Source organism: Poecilia formosa, unplaced genomic scaffold, assembly GCF_000485575.1.
Source record: "Poecilia formosa unplaced genomic scaffold, Poecilia_formosa-5.1.2 Scaffold69, whole genome shotgun sequence".
Lineage (NCBI taxonomy): Eukaryota > Metazoa > Chordata > Actinopteri > Cyprinodontiformes > Poeciliidae > Poecilia > Poecilia formosa.
In genome coordinates, this window is record NW_006800008.1 from 1231317 (window position 1) to 1249782 (window position 18466).

General features: G+C 37.6%; 1 protein-coding gene and 1 long non-coding RNA gene across 6 annotated transcripts in view; one reads left to right on the top strand and one right to left on the bottom strand.

Annotated features, from left to right (window-relative positions):
* LOC103140232 (uncharacterized) overlaps positions 1 to 14292 on the bottom strand; it is a 61242-nt gene extending 46950 nt beyond the window's left edge. For all 5 annotated transcript variants that reach the window (XR_001662539.1, XR_476489.2, XR_001662540.1 and 2 more), the window contains exons 1-3: positions 14177 to 14292; positions 13123 to 13177; positions 10664 to 10815 (exon numbers count right to left, since the gene is read on the bottom strand). This is a non-coding gene — a long non-coding RNA (uncharacterized LOC103140232). The remainder of the gene's footprint in view (positions 1 to 10663; positions 10816 to 13122; positions 13178 to 14176) is intronic.
* Positions 1 to 18466, top strand: part of chrm2a (cholinergic receptor, muscarinic 2a) — a 71188-nt gene that overhangs the window by 40644 nt on the left and 12078 nt on the right. The gene's annotated exons all lie outside the window — the stretch shown is intronic.

Sequence of the window (18466 nt, forward strand, 5' to 3'; positions counted from 1 at the left end):
AATGAAACTGGCTGTTGTTGTAAACATAAAACAGATTGTTTTCCTGACAAAAAAAAAAAATCTAATGGAAATATATGGAATGGATGTGTGGCAGCTTAATGAAGCACAGAAAAAAGGAGACTGAGGACTATTACTTTAGCTATGTCTCTATTTGAAACACCTTTGCAACAGGACAATGAAAGAAAGCAGAAAACTGAAAAATACCAACAAGATGACATGTACTTTAATGTGGATGTACATGTAATTCAACTGTGGTGAATTACAGGTAGATTAGTTCACTGCAGAAGGAGTTCGAACGAACGAACAGTTTTAAATGATTATCAAAGAACAGACAATCATTTAAATCTTTATTTTTCTGAACTTCCATTAGAACTGGTGACATTTGTCATTCTGTTGTCCTAGACATCCCTTTTTCACAGTTTGACATACTTGCTTAGTTCGCTCTGTTTTCTTGAAGTTTTAAGGCAAACCTAACTTAATCATGCTCCTCCAATAAATTAACTATTTTATTACATCATTTAAAAATGTCAATTTAAATGTAATCTTTTGTATTGCCCCTGCATTTCCTGCTTTAACCTACTTATTATCTTGCTAAATTGATGCCCTTAAGTAAAGAATAGATTGTTGCTCTTTACCCTTTCACTTCCTTTCCTCTAACTCTTTCCTGTTTTAATTATGTTCTTGCAGAGGCAGCCAAACAAAGAAAAAAAATAACAGCAAAAAGTCAAGAGAAGTCAAGAGAAAATGACTGGAATTAGACCAGAGTCACATCTGTCTTTCCATGTGTCCAGATACTCAACCATCTGAAAAACTCACACACTTCAAAGTGTTCATGACAACCCCGTAAGTGAAAGCCCCCTCTTTCACTGAATTACAATACATTTACATCAGTGACAGACTCTGTTCTTGGTGACGCCAAGTCTTTCTGGCTGCTCGTGTTAGATCAATGTTTTGATACGGATACAGACCCACAGAGAGTTGCAGTCAGCCACACTGTGTCCAAGATGTTAAAATTTATGACAGCTCTCACCCCTATGAGGGTTTCGATTCCACACATCAATAGCACTCAGTAAATTTCTAAACAGAATGAATGAGTGGCCAGTGGGGAGTCTAGAACAGGAGATAAAGTCACAATAAGCTTTCTCGCTGCACATCCTGTTGCATTTCTACAACATGATTATTTCTGACACAGAAAAATGTAACTTTCTTTCTTGTGAGAAAGGAAAACTTCTAAAAGCACTTCATTAATGCATTTGTAAAAAAAAAAAAAGTGAAATGGCAGTGAAATGGCTAATGTTGCCGTTTGATAAGAAGCTTCAACACAGACAATGAGCTACATCAGGACAATGACTGGGTTTGGTTGGGGAATAAAGGATACATGTCTCTGTTAAGAATGTAAGGTGTCAGGATTTGATTAATGTCTGACATCATAATACATTTCAACTTGAGTAAGCAGCTAAACTGTGAGGGATTGCTGGCCACCTTCCTCCATGATAGAGTCCATTTCTCATCTGAGGATTCAGGTAATCCAGAAACGTCCTGCAGATTGATTTGGACATTAAACCTTTATGTGTATTACGCCCAATGTCTTGGTATCTATTTCACATTAAATTTTCATGGAACAACAAAGACTGGATGAGAGTCGAAATTAAACAGCTAATTAGTACAAAATAAATAGGCAAGTTCTTGTTCAAATATTTGCATACAATCACCATGAACCTTGGCGAAAGCCATGTTTCGAGATACTTGGGGACGTTTTATAATCAAAAAAAGGTGATCTGCTGTTCTTTATGACAGAAGACTTAAACCTCCCTTTAGTCCGATGGGAAGTTAAATAAAACATATATAACCTCAACCATTTAATGCATCAATGTTGGTCAAATAATACAATTTAGGGGGCTAATAAATGGTGTTTGTACTTGGTTAAAATTGGGACCGACATGTCCTAACTTGCATTTTTCAGTCTAATTGTGAGAAATTTCCACATCTGATTTTTATGTTGATCTATAAAAACAAACATATTTGGGGTGACACTCCCACCCCTCTACACATTCCAGTCAGAACAAATTTTCTCAAGAGAACTTACTGTCACTTTCATTTACCCCACAGGCATGCCTGTGAGGAAGATTTACCTCATCATGCAGGTACTTGCAACTGATTTATAGTGATTCCTGGTGAAACTGAGCAAATTAACTGTCAACGTGAATGTGTCACGTTGAGAAAATTAATGCTTTGGTACCAGCTCAGAGAGTCAGGGTATGGGGTTATAGTAATATCTTAGTTGACTGTCATGTTTGGTGAAACAGCAAGTCAGCCATGCAAGCCTGGGATCTCTGTATTTATTTTTTTAGAGACTTGGCTGAAGAAAGGAAAAAAAGCAAAAAAAAACGGCGATTGATAGTCCCGATTTTTTGTGAAAATTCTTAAACGAATGTAACGTGCTGTAGGTTATGGCCACAGTCTGGAGGCTCATTATGAAAATAAGCACAGTGGGTATGTTTAGGGGTTTAATTGTGCACGGCTCACCACAGTTCTCCTCCCCTTAATCTCTGTCGCACACCTTTCTCATCTGCTCAGTGTAAAATTATGAGCTACATTCAGACAGCTTGATTTTCTGGTAATCGTGTTAAGCAATCCCACAACTGCAGCAGGGCATTGTTCAGGAAGGGTTTCAGAGACGCTTTGGCTGGCAACACGCCACATATGATCGTATTCAAGCTTTTTAATATCCTCATTTTTGCCACTCAATGTCAGTTCACCTTGATCAGGTCTGAGCAAGTTGGTGGTTTGTGTGCCAATTCACAGCCTTTTCATCAGGACAATGTTTTAAAAATAGGGCAGCTTTGTTCAGCCATTTCAGAAAGACTCACATGAAAAGGCACTGCAGTGTAATAAATAAGGAATGTCCTTAACCTCGCTAAACTTTGCTGGCCATTTAATAATAAAAGGTGAATAAAATGTCATTAATGCTCATTTTATTCTCTTCTGAGAGGAATCTATCATTTCTTATAAGAAACAAACTTGGTTGAATGAGTATTGGATAGTGTGTGCCTTTATGGCATTAAACCTTGATGTCTAAAACCACAAAAAGCATTTCCACTCATAGGGAAATGCTACTAGTGTAAGCATGAGTTCATCTGCTAATTAACATATTTCCAAATGTACAATCTAATAGGAACTCTGTATCCTTTGTTTGTGAGTGAAACAAGTTACATTACCACCATCCAAATCACATTTGAACAAACAAACAGCCCTTTTTGTAACATATCACTTTGGTGATCCGCAAAACATCCCACTGAGATCGGCTACAGGAGTACACTAGACTCATTTTCATGTTCAAGGAACCAGTTTTATTGAAATGAGCGTTGTGACATGGTGAATTGTCCTGCTGGAAGTGACCATCAACAGACAAAGATTAGTCATAAACACAATGACATGGCCCCAAAGTATGCCAAAAGAATTACCCCTATCCCATTAAATTGCCATTCCCTGCAGCCTGAACCTGAATGGATCAATGCTTTCATGTTATTAAGCCACAATTATTACCTATGCATCTGAATGTTGTGGCCCTAATCAGGATTCAACTGACGGGGCAACATTACTCCAGTCTGTTACTGGTTCAAAGTCTAGTCTCAGTTTCCTGTTCTTAGCGGAGAAGTGACCAATGTGCTTCAAGGCTAGACCTATTCATTCATAAATAATTTATGAATACAATTACTGTATTCCTCATATCTTACTTTTAAGGAGTGGTTATTTGAGATACAGTTGCCTCTCTGTCAACTCGGCCTAGTCTGTCTGTTCTCCGTTCACCTTTGGTATTAATTAGGCATTTTCATCAACACCACTCTGGCTCACCGGATATTTTCTCTTTTCAGGCCATTCATTGTTAATCTGATAGAATGTTATGCTTGAAAACCAATTAAATAAGCTGTTTCTGAAATATGTGGACCTTCCTGTCTGGCAGGTAAACCTAATAAAGTGACTCCTGAGTATAAAATAAGAAACTGAGAAATCAAACCTACGTAACAGGACTCTATGAGAAAGAACCTTGCTCTGTTCATGGGCTTATTCTAAGCTAAATACTTACATAAAAAGAGAAAGGTGAATTTGGACAATGAAACATTTTAGTCTCCAACAGACTTAATGATGCTGACTGTTAGCATCATTAAATCTGATGCTAACATTACCAGCTAAATTGGGTTTAACACTTAAATAACTGCCTAAAACGTTTGTGTTGTTTAGCATGAAGATTCTTGCATGAGAGTACAATCAGTGTGCAGAGGATAAGGTATTTCTTGGTGCCGTTTGTTAGATTTCTGCTGCAGTAGGAGGCTTTTAAGGTTTTGCCTATACTAAACGAAGAAGCATGCTGCATTAATTAGATGTGATCAACGTTGCCCAGCTTGGTCATTTCTCACAGGCCTTCCTCCCGTCTCTTTCCTTCAGCATAATGTAAATTACGGTTTCCCTGGCCATTATCCTTACACTCCCATTCATCTCAGCCAATTTAAGGGCCAGCAAAGAGAAGAATCTCCTATCTAATCAATATTCCAAGGGAGGCAGAGAGTGCTGTCACATGTCCACATCTCAGACATTCGTCAGAATAACCTAGCCTGACTTTGTGTCATTTCCTTCAGAGGAATTGAACATGATCATCACTGCATCACCTTTAATTCCAATTTTCAGAATTTAATTCTCTGGATATTTAATAAGCTAGAGTTCAAATATTTTTTGATAAAGTGATTGTTGAGTTCAGAGTTTCAAACAGAAGCCAGAATTATTGCTTAAGGTGATTAATCCGCCGGCCTTCGTTTCAGCTAAAATTACAACCTCCATTATAAACCCTGATTATGCTCCTGTCAACAGGCCAAGAGTAGAGCTTATTCCACGTCACTTTGTGTTACCAATAGTTCAGATAATGAAAATTTCACTGTCACACAGCTTCTGTTTTAAAACATGAAGTCCTCCTTTTCTTACTTTAGCTGTCTGTGGGGTGAATAATTCAAACCACAAGCTGATTGGTGACTTTAATCATTCTGCTGCTGTCAAATGAGTATCAGAGGCCACAGACAGAATCATAACACCAGAACCATACATAATTGCAAATTGTGATCCTAAATAGAACTGTAAAATTTCCTTCTGTCTGTTACAAAATACCACCAAAGGGGATGAAATGCTATTAGTGGTAATGCATCATTTAAGTATACTTTTATTCCTCATGTGTACTTGGGTTTGACACAAAAGTTTAGAGGGGATATTGCTTTGAGAGAAAACCCATGCTGTTATGTTTCAGCTATGTGGATGTAGAATTGTAAATAAAACGGATTCCAAGGATGAATATGTAGTTAGTGTAATAAGTTTAAAATAATTTGCCCAAGGTTTTACCTAAGCTCTCGGTTTTATTTCTAAATTGGACTCAGGATTGCTCTTGCAGCAGCCTCAAACACAGCAGGTGCATAAATGACCAAGGAGAAACTTATTACTGTTCTACTGCGAAATCTGTATTAACCATCATAAATTCTAATCTTTTAATTCTACACAGAATCCAGTTTAGCTTTAAAAATGACTTAAATTAACGTGTTACTTTTGAATATGGATTTTACTGGCCACATTATAAGGTATACTTTTTCATTTGGTCGTCACACCAATAGAGAAAATCATCTAATCACATGGCAACAGCTTCATGCATTTAGGCTTCTGGGCATTTTGAAAGACGATGTGTTGAAGCTTAAACAAAGCAATAAAATATGAAAGAGAAAGAAGTGATTTTACTCGACGCGTGGTTGCTGGTGCCAGATGGCTGAACTGAAACTGCTGATCTACTGGAATTTTCCGATGACATATCCTGCAGAATAATGCACCATGTCAGAAAGCTGAAATGGCCTTAAGATGGTTCTTTGGACATTACAATGAGTTTACTGTTCTTCAGTAGCCAGTGCAATCGACTCCTTTTTCTAGATGTGGTTTAAAGCGCAAGTGACATATTTGTATGCACTGCATGGTGCCATCATGTTTCTATGTACAGAAATGTCCTTTTGTAGAGAGACACATTGTGCAGGAACACTCTGTCTCATCAGCACATTATGTTTACATGCAAACAAAACTTTTGGTGGCAAATCTCAGTGTTCATTGATATTCAGAGATCAAAGTCATATAGATCCACATCATGCATGCTAACTTGTACATTTTGTGCCAGAAACTATGACAGCAGTATTTTTGTGGGGGGGGTGGTTTCTACAGCCAACTTGACTTCTCCTTGGTTGTTTTTAAAAATGTAAATATAAGCTAAAAAAACAAAAAAAAGGTTACCTCGCTAAGAGGTAAAATAGTTATAGCAGAGTCCTTTAAATCTAGCCTAAAACTTCTTTAGCCATGCCCTTTTGAATGTTGATCCTGGGTATAGTTCATATAGCTACAGACCATCTTCTATGTGAACTAATCTCTTTTCTAATGACAATATGATGACAGAAGACAGAAATACATATCAGTTGGTTTGGGAGTGCAGATCCTTTCTGGCCTGTGTCTTCAGACCAACTAACCAGAGAAGTCCAACTAAAGATGATTGCCAGTATAAAGCAACTGACCCTGAAAGCAAGTCAAATAAAGAAAACCCACATCTCTAATTTCAGAATGGCATCCTACTTAAATTCCCCTTTGCCATAGCAATTTTTAAACATATCAAATCTAGCCTTCAGAACCAAATACAGGCATGAACTTTGTAGCAAGGAAAAACCATCGTTAGATGAGGGGAGAAAGGAAGAGAATGCACTGAGGAGTGCCCTGCTAAGCCTGTGCATTGACCCATTACTAAAGTCTGGCCTCACTTTCTGCACAAAGCAGCTTCTACTGTCTGAAGCACAACGCTGCTGCTGTTATTACCAAAGAGGTCATAGATAACAGCCCTTTCATGACTTTTTGAGATCTGCCCAATGCTCACAGACAATGTGGTGGTTCATTTCACTTTACTTGCTCACACATAGGGGAGGGATTTGACATGCATAATGAGGCTTTAAATATCATCCTGGCTCTTAGCTGAAAACTTAGTTGCAACTTCGCACAAGTCCTTCTTTAAGAGCTTCTCTTCAGATGCACAAGAGGAAGACAGCCTCCAGCATTCGATGCAGCTGCTAATCTGGGGCTGTAAATCAAATTGGCAGAGCCACTCCCTCTCATCCTCCATCCCACATAAAAGCAGCATAGCTGAGTGAAGCATATTGATGCCAGCCCCTGGAGTGTGTTAACAGTCGTCCAACTGGACCAACGCCTAGCAGTGCTTCTGGACGCTTCCTGCCATCGCAGGCACAGAGGGCTTAGCAGTGGCTCATCAAACCCACTGTGCTGTGAAAGGATGACAGCGTGAGGCCTGTAGATTAAAACCACTCAGCGCTCTGACATTGCAAAAGAAGACCGAACGCACTCCACAACCAAAGATTTAACAAAAATCATCTTTCTGGGCCATGGCCGGTCTGTTTGCACGACTGAACTCAAAGAAATAACCAAAGGGAAATAATATCTGTTCTCGAAGCAGTAAGCTCTCATCCATATTTGATAAGTTCTACTTGTAGCATTACCCATCTACTGGACAGCCAGAGCTACATTTCTGGCTGTCCACATTTCGTGACATTAGAACCACAATCTCCTGTGCATATGGACCAATACACACTAGCGTATAATTGTAAGGTGAAAAAACTACAGGGTTGTCACGTTTTCCAAATAAAAATCTGAAAAGTAAGAGTTATGTATCTTATAACTACTTCCCCTGACCCATTATATCCATAAATTTCAATTTGTTTGACTAATAGTGGTTTTGTTATAAAATTCTTACACCTGAACTGTGAATCTGTCCAACTGTAGCTTAGACTTGTTCTTAAGAGTTACAAGACAAATCACGTTAGCAACGTGCTCTTGAGAACTACAGCAGCAGAAGCTAATCAGTTACACAACAGGACTGCAACCTTTTCAGTGAATACTTGTACCCTTTTACAGCTCTTGTATGCTGGCAAGCTCTACTGCGTCCCGCCGTCTCATATGGGAGTAAACAGATCAATAGTCTCACCTGAGACGTAGATGCTCACCTTCTCCTAACAGCGGTGATCAAGCAATATCTGTAAATCCCCCTCCTTTCAGCTGCAGCCATAATGACACTAATGGGCAGCAATGGTCTCAAGTGACCCTTTATTACAGTGATTAAGCCAGCAACATCAAATATAATGTTCTAATCTGATTAAGAGATGGACACAGATAAGTGGGAGAGGGGCATGGAGGGAGCCAGTGAAACAAAATAATTTTTCATTGCTTGTAAATCCAGAGTCCAAATTGGAATGATCTGGATGTCCAGCCAATTTTGATGGTCAGGAAACTTTTCCTCAAATGTGCGCACTTTAATATTTGCTACCAAGATTTAGACCAAAAGTGAATTCTGATTAAGTTGATTTCTGCATCGCTTTCAAAAAGTGGACGTCATGTTTTCAGATTCTTTCCAACCAAAAGAAATATAAAATATTGCACCTCGGCTGGGACATTTATATGATGCAGACCAGCCCAAAAATCAATCCTCTCCCCAGAGATGGAAGCTGCAGTGACGGATACCATCCTCCCCCCACGCCTTGCTGTGAGACAAGAGTGCCACTTTGTGTGTGTGTGTGTGTGTGTGTGTGGAGATCTCACTTCATTTAGCACTGCACCACAGGGGAGCCATGGAAAATCACACAGAGACACGGAGAGAGAATAAACAAACAAATCAAAAGCATTAAACCAAGCAAACACAACATAGGAGGCTTTTTTAGGGACCGTTAAACCTCCATTATCCACCTGAAATTAAATCTCTTTTCAGTCGACTCCTGTTTTGGGGGGTGTACTAAGCTCAAGTTTCAAATTAGAATGTGAGAGTATTGACAATGATGTTATTCTGCAAAATCCTTGTTTTGTTTTCAAGGTAATGCAGAAAATGTCTGGTCATTTACTTTGCTTGTGCTGCTGTAACCAGAACACTTTAGCATTTAAGCACTTTAAAGACATAGCCTACTTCCCCCCAAAATAATTACTTTTTTTTTTTTTTTTTAATCCCTGTTTTTTTTTTTTTTTTAGACGATTAGCACTTTTCCAAAGAGAGAAATTCATATATATCCATGTTATGTTCTGGCTTTGTCAACTTTTAATTAACTTGCAGCATTTATCAACAATGAACCTGTATGTATTTTACAGAAACCTCAAGAACGCTTATGTTTTGGAAAATCTTGGGAAAAAAATAAATAAAATAAAAAAATCGGTTAAGATTTCAGGAAGAGAACTGCTGTGGACTTCAAAAAAACAGTCTGGTGTGTGTTCATGTTTAGTCATTCTATTAAGGATGTGCTTATAAAACGCTCATATCGTATGTAAAATGCTTGGCTAATATGTTTAGACTATACTGTCTACATTTATTTCCAAATAGAAGCATTTGACCTGAATATTTTAACATGTTGATTTTTAAGTATAATTTGACCTCAGTTTAACTTGCAGCTAAATATTTTAGTGTGTGGAAGGAAGACTGTCTGCAGACGGATAGGTTTTATAGCAATCTGTTTCACTACCAAGGCTCCATAAAAAAATATGTTTTGAAAAGGAAATCTATCTTTTAGCTTCAATAACATGGAGCATGTGCAGCCTATGTGATGTTTCTGTTCTGTGGGAAAGTGAAGCTGTGGCTGAGTAGCTCAGGTGCATTTATGTCGTCTCACGCTTTCATGTTCAGCTGGGTTATCTAATGACTGAGTGGCTGCAGCTGTGAAATGGTGGGTGGGATCAGATCGGAGGTACAGAAAAAGCTTGAAAGACGTTGACAAAATTAAATCCTACGGAATTAAAAACATACTTTAAAGAATGAGTTTTTCCTTCTTTGTTATCGTTAGTCATTTTTACTCTAAAGTTATATTTTTTATTGGCATGACGAATATATTCTGCTGTTACACGCAAACCAGAAACCTAAGGCTGAGCTGTTTGTATGCTTCTGTCACAAACCGGAGTGCAGCACAGATCTTCTATTCTAGGATGACATTTCAAATGAATAGATTGAAAACGACCATAGAAAATGTGAAGGTTACTCTAAAAATAAATAAGAAAAGCTCTAAATCCAGATTGTGGAAGATGAACAAAGTGCAAAAGTCAGTTAACACATTAAATCAAAGTTTATTTTTGATTGCAACTAAGAATACTTAGAATCAATATACAATAAATTGTGACAAAGTTAATGCAAGGCGATGGTAAAAAATGAATTCATAAAGTTAAGATCCATTCTTGTAAAAGATTTACTGGGGCAAAAATATTTCAATAAAACTCAATTCGGTGCAACAGTCACTTTCTCAGAGTTTCATCATTTCTTGCTGCTAACAACTTTTCTCTTTTAAACCCAATAAAGAAACGGCTTATAATTATTAAATGTAACAGGCTGCAACACTGACCCAATTGCATTATAGTCTGCTTTCTAAACCCTTTCACTTCATTATTGTTAGTTTATATGCAAGTTCTGCAAAACAAGTCAAAATGGATAAGACTAACTAAAATAGTTTTACTTTAAATACCATGAAAAGTACAAAAACACATGTACACAAGTTCAGGGAGTTTGATTTATCAGTGGTAATGGTGGAATATTTTTCTATGACTGCTTCCACTCCTTTGCACTTACCTTTTCAATTTGATCGACATTGTGATTGCAGCACTCTGATGAGCTGACAGTTTTGAATCCATTCTCCAGAGATGGGAATATTCTTGGCCTTTCACTTTGATCAATTATCTTTTGAGTGTGTATGTGAATGAGAGGAGGAACCTGGTAGCAGTCTGGAAAAAAAAAAGAAACCACAAAGGGAATAAAAATGAACCTCAGTCATGTAAAAAAAAAAACCTGAACATGAAATATATATATAAAAAGTCAGATCTGAATTTTTTATTGCTGCTGTCAAACCTGGACATTAAGTACTTGGGGTCTGAGCCAACTCTTTGTCTGGAATTTGAAAGGACTTCTGGTTTTATGGTTAGATTTATTCTATTAGTTTATCCTATTTGTACAGAACAAACACAAACATTTGCATTTATTATTAATGCAGAGGTTTTTAAAAGCCCCTTCATGAGGAAAATTGTTTTCACATAACTCTACTAGCAATTAAGAGTTTCTTACTCCAATAAAATGACTTTCTAAGGTTAAATATATATATAAAATGTGTGCCAGGCATTATAATCAAAAGTAAGCCTCCTAAATCAGTGCTGACAGACTGAGTTATTATACTGCAACTTTCAGATTCATCTCGTCTCCAAAACACCTGAATGACTGAATGGCTCGTTACCAGGCCTCTGCAGAGCTGAATGACTGCTGATGAGCAAATTCAGACATTTGGTTCAGGCATCTGAAAGTTGCATCCATTACAACAAGACTGTTATTTGAAGGCGATGATGTTCCTAGCAAATCCCCTCACTCATTTGTATCAGGGTCAGTTTAACCTTTGGCAAAAAGAACATGCTAAAAATACAGATTATTCTTGAGAAGTTCATTTATTTCAGTGACTCGGTTCACCAAGTCAAAGATTAACTAAACAGTGTTGTTTTCAAGCTTTGATTTGGTGAACTATGACAATTTTCCGTGTTTTGCTAATGAAAAAGCAACATTTAATAAAGATGTTATGCATTACCCAGGTGAATTTTTAAAAAAATCAGAGGGATTTATAAGTTGTTCTTGAGACCACCTGGCAGATTCATACAGTCACTTAATTTTTGATCAAACGTAGATCAATCTGAACTATAACAAGATTTAACAAATAAGATAGTAAGAAAACAATTTAATGAAATTGAGACAATGGCTCGATAAGGAACAGAGGATGTCTCTGCAGTCACATTCGTCTTTTTGTATTTTAGGACGATGCCAAGCTCTCAGATTACAACCAGAATGGTGTTTCTGATCCTTACGATGTTTGATTGTTACTTACATTTATAATGTAGCTTTAAATTCTTTCTGACCACAGATTTGAGACATCATTATGGCCATATCAGTTCTAAATCTGCTAAGCGCATTTTGTGAGGATCAGTTTTGCATATGCCTGGCTCTTCATGAGGCTTTTTCCTGCTGGCTGGAAACAACAATGATTGTTAAGCAGTTCTCTTTTTTTTTTATTTGGGCAAATAATCCCTTCAATATATCCTCACTAGCTTCATTAACTTGGACATGTCCAATCAAGATAAGGGGAATTGCTCTGTGGGATCAAAACAAACAAGAGTGCTGCAACAAAGTCCTTTTTGCAATTTAGTTATCAGTGTGCAAGCTTAGAACTTAGCAATTATATTTTAATGACTACAGAAAGCTTTAATATTAAAGAAAATCCAGTCAATTTTAAATTTAAAGGAGTAATTTGATTTGCTATGAAATAAATCAGAACCTAATCTAGTTGGGTGGGTAGAAGAGGATTCTGAGAAGGTGTTTCTGAAAGACTGTTTTAATTAGTTTGATTGTTTATGTAGAGGATCAATTTGTAACTGTCACAATGATGCTTTCATATGCACCTATTTGACCATATTTCAGTGGCTGAATCCCACACACAGACCGGAGATAGTTACTGTTCACAGACACCTTGAGAAACAATGCCAGGTTTATCCACTTTGTTCCAGGATGTTGCTGAATCAGGATGGATGTGGTTCAAGAATCTACAGTAAAAATCTAACTATTGAGGAATGGCAGCCCTGCTGAGAGTAGACCAGTCATGATCTTTGAAGTAATGGAGAATGTAGTTATATTCTTTTATGATAGTAATCTGACATATTTTGATCCTTATTTGCCATTCCAAATACCCTATATGTAAATCTAAGAAAGCTGGTTCAAAAGCTGCACTCATATTTCACACAATTCATAATGGATTATAGAAATAAAGTGGGTAACCAACATTTTAAGCACAAATAAATGGGTTGGTTTGTGCAAAACTCCATTTTTATGAGGAAAATGAATATAAACCTTAAATCCAACATGTCCCTTACTATTAATCTATTGAAATTTCCATGTTTAAAAGAAAATTTGTCCATGTAGGGGACCAAAACGAGTCGTACTCCAGAGGCCCACGGGTTTCTAAAGTTTTTCTCAAATGTGGGAGAAAAGTAGTATGTTACCTGGCAACCTTGGACGGGCTGAGGATAATGTTGTTTGTCCTCTCAACGTGTGGTGCTGTGATACAGAAAAGATGAGACACACACAATGAGCCTCCATTAGCATTTAACACCTGACCGACAGCCAAGCAAGTTAAACTTTGCTTGGCTGTCGGTACAGCTTTCAACAGTGTAACTAGCAATCGTGCTCAAACACACCTGACTTCACACAGAAGTTCACTACACTTCTGTGTAGTGAACATACCCAATATACAATACTTCGTGCACAATCAAATACTTCAGGTAACTTCAGTAGCTAGCCCTTAGATCTATTGCATCACAAATGGCCATATTATCACTTCAAACCAAAGAAAGAATTATTTTAACATGCTCCATTTAATTTTTATCAAATGACAAATCTTTTCACGGGTGGCTTTTAATCCTTTATAGTTAGTGCTTTAACATAAATAACTTGTCCCTTTATCTCAGACCTTTTATATTTTTAACTATCAAAATAGAAAATATATGAATTTACTTATAACTATTTTTAAAAGTTTCTACCATTTTTATTCTTCACAAATAAAATATACTTCATTTTTAAAGCATTTTAGCTTTTAACTGCATCCACTGTTTTGACAGAACAGTATTTTACCCTTTACGCAAAACACTGACGACAAAACTGAAAAATATGCAACGCTCCTTTACTGCTAGGTCTCTTGACTAAGATGCTAACATATGGTTCCTCTGGTTTTTTGCAATAACCCACAAAGATATGTCCATTTTACAAATAAAGAGACCAAAACAATGTCCTTTGTGTGAGAACAGCTTCAAAATGTGCAGAATAAAGTAAGTTCAAAATAAATTCAGTAGTCACTCAGCTGTTTCTCAGCTAGCTTAGCACACATGTGCTAGGTCCGCTAGCATTAGCATTAATTTGTCTCCAAAAATATCTCCCGTTTTCTGCACAATACTGATCAGAAACAGCATAACGTGACTCACTAGTTGACTCTCAAGTCTACAACCTCTTCATCTCTAAAAGGTAAACAACATATATGAGTCATAGTACATTTTTACTGACCCGTAATACAGAAAAGAGGAAAGTTTATTCTTCCTCTGTGTGCCCAACATTCTATATGCCAGCAATTCGACCGGTGCCCCTAGTGGCTGTATGTGGAATCACACTGAATAACTGAAATAACTAAAGAACTTATTAAATTAAGGACAGAAAAAGAAAAATAATGTTGGGGAGACTATTTATGCTTAGTGTTTTCATTTACTTATAACTTGTCTTCACCCCTTTACAAATACATTAGCATAAAAATGTATTTCCAGTCAACCAGTAAACTCATTTTGACACAATGACTTGGAGAGTTGTTCTCTTGTTCTGAGAAGATGGTTTGACGATAGTCAGAAAATAAATGCACAATTTTCAGCTTTAGCTTAAAAGAATAAATAGATATATTTTTAAGCCATCGACCCAAGAAATGTAATAATTTGTATTGAAACATTGAATTTTAACGTGTTTGTCATGTGATTGTCTTATTTTAAAGGTGACAACACAAGGTGCTTACAGATCATGTAAACTAGAAACAAAATGATAGAAAAAAACATTTTCTTTTACAGACGTTCTCAGCTCAAACTTATATTCTAACTTTTTATTTTGCAGTTTGATTAAAATATTGTCTGTTCACTTTCATCATATCATAATGGGTCAAAATATTTCAGAGATTTGATGTTGCCATAGATTTTGGTTACAGGCAAGAGATGGAATTCAAAAAATAATGAAGTCGAAAATGATACCAGATTTTTTGAGGGGCTTCTTTCCTTTTCATAAGTTATTATCAACAAAATAGCCATTATGGTGGCAGGTCTGCTAATGAATGCTTATTTGAGGGGATCTGATTTGCTCAAGGCACAGTGTTTTCATGAGATGCGGGGTGAGGTGCAGTGTTTCTGCTGAACTAGATGAGAAACACCAATTAGCCATGTTTTAATGGCAGACAGAATAGCTTTTGAGAACAAAAGTCCAGCGGCATGCTTTCCACGAAAAATAAAGCTGTCAGTCCGGACACATGGGAATAAAACACTGGAAGTGCAGGGAGGACATACTAAACAGGGCTAATTACATAGCTGACATTTCTTCCCTTCACACATCCCTTTGCAAAGCAATTTTTTCCACATTTCTTTTCCTCAATAAATCCACAACACTGTTTTTGTTTGGATTTTCAAAGAATTATGTGAGGATATTTAACAAGCAATGCAAAGTTAAGTCAGCTGTTTCCTTTGAGAACAATGCAAAAGAGATCAATGCGTGATCAATCCCATTTCAAGACCTGCTAAAACTTCTTTAAGAATGCCTCATTAATTTTCTCTCTAAAAAAATGCCAATCTTTGACAGCATGCCAGCAGCACTTACTGTGGTCCTGTTATTGGAAAATGAAACCCTCAGATCATTAATTATTCTTTTAAACCTCACTGACATAATTTAAGTGAGCAGTTACACTCGTGACTGGTAATTCCAGGTGGGACGTTTTTCTATGGTAATGCAAATGAAAGAGTCAATCAGGAGTATTTAACATACAGCACAGAATGTATAACGAGAGAGTATTACAATTTCCATTCTGATAGAAACTATGAGTTTATAATAGCATTCATCCATCTATTGTTATCTTCTTATCTGACATTGTGCCCCACTTGTTTTGTGGTAAAACTCTTTCTTTGCCACAATGGCTCAAATCATTCTTTCTCTCTTGCAGTTCCATCATCCCATTGTTCATATCCAAGGAATTTGAACTCTTCCACTCAAGGCATAGACTAACCTTGCATGGCAGAAGCTACTGTATGTCCTTGACTTTGCCTTGAGGTTTTGTTCATATAACAAGGGGCAGCGCTGGTGGAATCCAACCTACAAAAGGGACTAGCTTGCTTTTCTTTGCCAAGAATGGTGTACAAAATGTCCTGAAATATTTGTTGAAGTTCAACATTAGGCCCCGGCCTTCGCTTTGGTCTTGGAAGAACCGGTGTTGACTCCATTCAAGGTCAAAGTCTCTCAAGGACTCAAGTTGCAGACCACAACCAGACCTTACCTTTCTTAAACATTGTGGAACGCTGCATTGATCTGCCAATCAGCAGGTATAGCACTTCAATCACATAGATGATGTGAAAAGCTGTCAGAATAGCGTAGACTCTCTGTAGAGAGGATATTAGGGTGAGACAAGAGATGAAATATCACAAGTCAGATATCATATTACATCGACCACTAATCCCCTTCCATCAGCATACAAATGAAAAAGCTGACATCCTCATCTAATCAGGAAAGCCACATAAGTGAATCCTTTTGAAATTCCCTGTCTCTATAACAGCCCCGTTTGACAGGCTGTCAGGTTTGAACACCACCAGTTTTGGCCATGATGCATCTGTTACTGGGATCAAGGTTGACTTTCATGGATTAGCATCTGTCAGCTTTATTTTGAGCGACACCATGAGGCTTCAGAACTCCGATTACTGCCTGCGATGCTGATGGCCTCTTGTGACTGGCTCTGGCATCCTTGTCTCATCTGACAGAGCTGAAGTTGCCTCTTTTACAGGCAAGTGAAAAACCACAGAGTGTCTTCATACATCAGTGGTTCGAGGACTGCAAGTCCCATAACACCCCCCTGAATTTGACAGTTTGTTATAGTCTTGTGGCTTTTCGCTCAGTGCTTCATTTCAGAAACACAGAAATGTGGGGAAATACTCATCTCCCATTTAATTGTTGGTGCTAAAATGGATGTGTCGTTATGTAAATGGCATAAGGTGAAAATCTAAAACACTAACTGTAAATTGAACAACCTGTCCAAGGGTGACAAGGCTCTGCTTATTGATAAACCCTGAATCACAGGAGAAAGAGGGACAGAATGGGGAATGGAGGAAGGAGAGGGCAGAGGAATACAAAAACAATGAAGTGGAACAAATCCAACAGGCACAAGGCTTTATCTCATTCCCTCCGCTTTCTCCATCTTTTTTTCATTTTTGCTATCTTTCCTTATCTTAATGAGCACCACAGCTTTCTATCTAGGGATGGTGCCAGTGTGATACATCACAGGCGGGACACATTCAGAGGAGCGAGGACAGGACAGTAGCAGGGTGACAGTGATGGTGCCGTGGCGATTAAGAGTGCTTAGGTAGTCCCACTGATTCAGCGAGGGCAAAGGAGCACCATAATGCTACCCGAAATGGCAGAGGTGAACGTCCTTTCGTCGAAAACGTGGAGTGCATGCGTGTTCAGAAAAACAATTATAAAGACAAAAGACTGAATAAAAATGAGAAAGCAAAGGAGGCTTGGTGTTATGAAAAACAGCAGATTAAATCGACACCTAACTCCTGCTTGAGTTCCCGACTGGAAAACCACTACAAACATTATTCTTTATCTTTTATGAACGTACTGGTTAAATCCGATGAATTAGTTCATACATTGCACCAATTTAGAACAAGCTTCATCACTAGCTTAGAATTCGTATGTTAAAAAAAAAATAAATTTAGTCCACATTCAATGATGTAAATTACTTTCAATGAAATCCAGTCTTTCAGTTAAATTCGGATCCACCAGCAAACTGTCTAATGCTGTTCAATCACAATACAATAACACCAAGCCATCCCAAAAATAAAAGGTTGGCCTGTCCAAGGAAGCTCAGCTAATTGCATTGAGACTTTGACATGGCCGCCATCCCTCACTTTGGGAAAACAGTAGAGTAGAGAAAACATTTAATTGTTCAGGCTCAGACTGAATGGCCATCTGGAAAATCCAGCTGGGAATGGAGATGAGTAGAAGGAGGACAAAATATTTCATATAAAATAAGCGACTTCATAAATATTCACATTCAAAGTTGAATAGCCTTTGTATCTTCACATGGAATATCCTCAACTACCCCGATTTGTGTGACATGTGACCCTCTAAACTACTGAGAGTGACATGAGTGACATTATGTTTATCCAGCTGAGTACACTTTAGTTTTAGAGTCGGCTATAATTGCTTATTGGCCGGAGTTAAAATTGTCTGGTCATAAAGTCAGAACCACTCACTGCCCAAAGTCTGAGTGTTCACTTGCATAACGCGATCTCATTACTCAGAGGCGACATCGCACCACATTAATAAAAGGTGACCTTTCCATTTGTTTGCAGACGACTCAGCCTGGCATAATTTCTCTAATTCATTCATGCAGTCTCAAAATCTCCAACAGATTAAAACCGAAGTGTGCATATCTGTCCTTTTCTTTGATTTAAACAACTGCAGCTGACGTAGTGTTCCCTAAACGCTCCGAAACTTAAAAACTAGCAGACAAGAGTTCCACAGATCACATTTGTTTGAAAGGAATATTTACATGTTTAA